The sequence below is a fragment of the Lygodium microphyllum genome, chromosome 15, assembly GCF_053477565.2.
Source record: "Lygodium microphyllum isolate KBCC chromosome 15, Lygodium_microphyllum_v1.1.10, whole genome shotgun sequence".
NCBI lineage: Eukaryota > Viridiplantae > Streptophyta > Polypodiopsida > Schizaeales > Lygodiaceae > Lygodium > Lygodium microphyllum.
Window position 1 is genome coordinate 405,308 of NC_141149.1, and position 5,236 is coordinate 410,543.

Genomic DNA, 5,236 nt, shown 5'->3' on the forward strand with positions numbered 1-5,236 from the left:
TGATACCCCTCTAGGGTACCAATAACAATATTCCAATAATTGGACATTGCACATTTCAACACCCCTCCTCAATGTACAATCAGTGTGACCATCTCACCTCTCACCCCCAATGATTTGGCATTGCCAAACTCACTCTCTCAACACTCCCCCTCAATGACAAATTGGAGTGTTCAACAAATGTGTGTGCATGTGTCTAGCAACCTAGACACCTCAAGTCCATTTCGAGCACCATGCTGCTCGGGAGGAACCACCCAAGTGCTTTTTAGACACCCCATGTGTCAGGGAGAAGGAACCAACCCAAGTAGTGCATCATCAACGTACACTACTCCTGCACACCACAATCAAATATCCTTTTTGAGCACCCGTGGGCTCGGGCAGAGGACCCTCATAAACATGGGTGAGAGAATTACATCCATTTTATGTCCATGCAAGGGCAAGGCACCCGCAAATAAAGGTGTAATAAAAAATACATCCATAGGTATAGATTGTGAATGAGCACATCATTGTTCACAATCTTTCAATACATGTGTCACTAGATTTGACACAAAAATATCTATGCCATATATGCCATTGACTAAATATGTGGCTCTTGCCACAACCAAGATTGACATATATTTTGATTCCCAAAGATATTCCATATGAAGATTCATCTTAGGGAGTGGTATGGAAAGGATAAGAGGCTAAGGGGCTAAGGCTTGTTTCAAACCACACAAGATAAGATCATTTATGTAGCCATACGTTCCCAACAGTCTCTGCACCTCGAAATCATCTGGGCTGCAGATTTCGATGCTGTTGATGACGGTCGGGTGGCGAGAAGGAAGTGACTGAGTCTTCTGAGTGGCCTTGAAAGAGCTCCATTTGGTGAAACCCCACGAGCCTGACTGAAAGAAGACGCCAGTAGAGGCGCCCAATTGATGATACCCAACACCAACACTTCCAACGGAAGGCAGAACCAGGGCTGCCATTGCGGGGCGGAAGGCTCACCACTCTCTCCACCGCGCTGAAACAGATCACGCTTATTCCAAACATCTTCCTTATAAGCAAGGATAACAATGGCAACCTCGTGATCCATTTTGAGAAGGGCAGTGCCGGCTCCTTCTTCAGTATCCCTTTCACTGCAATCATTTTTCAATCCCAACTTGCTTGCGTAGTGATCGTGGTGCTTAAACAGTGAGTCTGATAACTTCAGTGCTCATCTGAAGTGAACAGATTATTGAGTCCTGAACCAAGGGCTGCTTAGCTCAGATATCTACCACCTGAGTCTTTAGGGATACCAATGATACTTGCTACCTCTGCTGAAATTAAACTAATGGCAGAAACAAACGTGCACCAAAGTATGATGAAGAACTCACTGCTCTGCACCGGAGGAAAACTCTTACAGCTCATCCTCCATTCTCAGATATTCGCCCACATCAGACTGATGGTAAGCAACAATACCGTTTGGGTCAAGCTTTCTGCAATCCTGTGTGGATTTCGCAGCGACTCCAAAGCCAAGGGGGATATCAGACATGGAGAAGATGACAACACCCTGGTTCTGCTGGGTGTTATCGGTGATGCGAGCAAGGCTGCTTTTGAGGACGTGGTTGCCGTACAGGAAGGACATCTCGGCGGACGGCTTGAGCCAGATTTTGAACTTGGCATGTGCGGCGAGGAGGTCAAGGCAAGAGGCGACGAGGTGAAACTTGCCGGATTTCGTGAATTTGCCGACGCAGGTGCCGAGGCCCACGAGCTTGTCCCTGGAGATGTTGGTGGCCTTCTTGACCAGGGCTTCGCTGACGTAGTAGACGCGGTTCTTGTGCAGGCGGAAGCAGTAGCGACCGGGGGAGGACGCAGAGGAGGCCCCTTCCAGGGCAGACCTCTCTACCAGGTGCTTCAGGTTGGATCCCACAAACTTGTGGAGTTTCTCAAACACCGCCGTCGTCTCCTGCTCGTCCAGAGGCCGCATCTCTCTCTCTCTCTCTGTCTGTGGCTACACTAATCTACCTAAGCTTAGCGGATGACCAGCTCTGATACCATGATAAGAAACTAAATGAGACCGCCACTAAGCCTAGGGCAATGCAAGATTAGTGCAATGCTATGGAGGATCAAAATACACAAGGAAATCCATAATGGAGAGACAACGATGTAGGCAACACTCAACAATATATTCCAATGCTTAATGATCATACAATGGCAGGTCTCTTATATAGAGAACCTCAAGACAATAGCCTGCTATGTGGCATCCTCTGATCCACATTCAACTTGTGGTGACCCTTGTCCCACATCTATCCATGAAGTCCACATCCTCCTATGTGGCTACCATAAATCACACAATGATACCCCTCTAGGGTACCAATAACAATATTCCAATAATTGGACATTGCACATTTCAACATTATGTTGATGATTTGATTATGACAGGTGATAATGATGAAGATATCCTTCATGTGAAAATGCTATTGAAGCAAAAGTTTGAAATGAAGGATTTGGGAGAGCTGCGTTATTTCTTGGGCATTGAGGTGATTAGATCACCAAGTGGGATACAGCTCTTGCAGAGGCAGTATGGATTGGACATGTTGTCCAAATATGGGATGACAGGCTGTAAGCCTATTTCAGTTCCTTTGCAGCAGAATGTGAAGCTGAGCGCAGATGCAGGTGAGCTTTTGGAAGACCCTACTATGTACAAACGCATAGTAGGAAGCTTGATTTATATGACTATTACCAGGCTAGATTTGAGCTATGCTATTGGATTGGTAAGTCAGTTTATGCAGGCTCCAAGGAAACCGCATTTGGATGCGGCTAGACGCATACTCAGGTATGTGAAGTCCACATTGCAGTATGGACTATTTTATGAGACTGGGGTTCAGATACAGTTGCATGGATACACTGATGCTGATTGGGCTGGTAGCATTTCTGATAGACGATCTACCAGTGGATATGTGTTCTCTTTTGGGAGTGCTGCAGTCACTTGGAGCAGTAAGAAACAGCCTACAGTTGCCTTGTCCAGCACAGAGGCTGAGTACAAGGGTGCAGCAATGGCTGCATGTGAGGTAGCTTGGTTGCATAAGCTACTTTATGATATGCATCAGCCTACAGATGGGTTAGTTGTCATTTATTGTGACAACATGAGTAGTATACACTTGGCAAATAACCCAGTCTATCATGCTAGAACAAAGCACATTGAGATGCATTATCACTATGTGCAGGAGAGGGTTTTACTAGGTCTTATTGATCTAGTTTATGTCAGCACACAGGATCAGGTAGCTGATATATTCACGAAGGCATTGGGCGCAGAGAAGCTGTGCAAGTTCAGATACCTGCTTGGTGTGCAGGAATTGGGATTGAGCTCGAGGGGGAGTGTTGAGATATCGAGCTCCACTCGTGATACGCCAGGTTTACCGTTGTGTATTTATGCCACCGACTTGTCAGTTTGCAGATGCGGTTGGTACACCGCCGATGAATAATAGCTAGATGATAGCTATCCTTATCTACTCTAGTTCGTGGCTCAGTTAGTATGCCACCTTAGTTAGTTGAGTTTGGTTTGAGACCCATATATAGGGTTCTTCTATTTCTATATATGTGAGTTCTTTTTGGCTTACACAACTAAGAAGAGGAAAACTGTTTTCAGCCTCCATCTTTGTGTGTATTCCCCCATTGTGCAAGCAAGAAAGCTTCAAGTGAGACTCCTTCCTTCTCTCCCACAATGGTGACAGATGCACCCTAAACAAAGCCTCTCTCTCTCTCTCTCTACTACTACTTCTACTACTACTACTACTACTACTAGTACTTACCTTCTCGAACACACCAAAGGTGCACCTTTAACAAAACCTCTCTCTCTCTCTCTCTCTCTCTCTACTACCACCACCACCACCACTGCTATTACCACCACCACCACCACCACCACCATTACTACTACAAACAAGAAAAAAATAAGATAAAGAACAAGATCTTACCCTCTCTTTGTTTTTTATCCATTCATTCTCCTCTCTCCCTCCCCCTCTCTCTCTTTTTCTCTCTCTTTATTATGTTTCATTTTTATTCCCTCTCTCTCTCGTTCCTTCTTTATTTTTCTCTCTTCCTCTCCATCTCTCATTTCCTTTAACAAAACATCTCTCTCTCTCTCTCTCTCTCTCTGTACATGAGATCCCGATATGTGTGGCAGTTTGGAACTGCAACGGCTCCCTATGGTCACGACCGGACAGACTTGAGGAGATTTTACCTGACCATGATGTTATATGCCTCACAGAGACACATGAGAGCCCAGAGAGAGGGCTTCCACGCATTACAGGATTTGTGTGGGTATCTGCATACCGGGCTACTACTAGGCAGAGTACATCTAGGGGCTCAGGAGGGGTGGTAGTTCTATTCCGTCAGGGGATACAGAGACATATCCAATTAGTGAGACGAGATGAGGAGGCCAGTTACATATGGATTAGAGTGCAGATATCAGATGACAGATGGATCTATATGGCAGTATGCTACTTTTCACCACGAGGGTCCAGATATGCTACTATGCAGGGTGATATTCAGGCCAGAGATTCCCCCTCCCCTTATTCACAGCTCTCAGAGGACATTATTCTGTATTCTAGTTTGGGTGAGGTCTTCCTTATGGGGGGCTTCAACGGGCACACACAGAGCCGACAGTGTGAGAGTTTTGATGTGGAGCAGCCAAAGATCATGAGAGCATTAGACCCTGAGGAGTTGGGGATCAGTCGGGAGTTAGCAGATACTGGGCCGGACGCCACAGGGTATGGAGGGCATTTACTTGAGCTTGGTAGTAGACATCATCTCGTTATTTATAATGGGATGGCACGATGGCCATATTCAGGAGGTCTTACATGCTTCCCACATGGGGGAGGCGAGAGTACTGTAGATTATCTACTCGGACCGATCGATGGGATGCATACTATCGAGTCCTTCGGCCTTGGGAGACTTCCACTCGGTGCCGATCACACTTTTCTCAGTTTCTCACTCCTCACCTCATTACCATCACCACCTGCAGATATCATACCCCACATGCATACTACCACACACTTCACTCATGAGCTCTCACATGTTTACTCACAGCATCTGGAGGAGCACATCACGTCACTTGATCCATACGCACCCCTTGATACACTGACCACTGATATCACATGCATTCTGCATGATTCTGCTACACTCAGTTTTTCACATCACACATACACGCACCCCCCTCGGACCGGTACCATGCCACAGAACAGGTGGTATGATGATGAGTGCAGAGATCTACGTCGAC

At 46.2% G+C, this 5,236-nt stretch overlaps 1 pseudogene; it reads right to left on the reverse strand.

The window, feature by feature from the left end:
• Positions 1-950: 950 nt before the first annotated feature.
• On the reverse strand, positions 951-2,165 carry LOC148024196 (uncharacterized; annotated as a pseudogene).
• Positions 2,166-5,236: the final 3,071 nt, after the last annotated feature.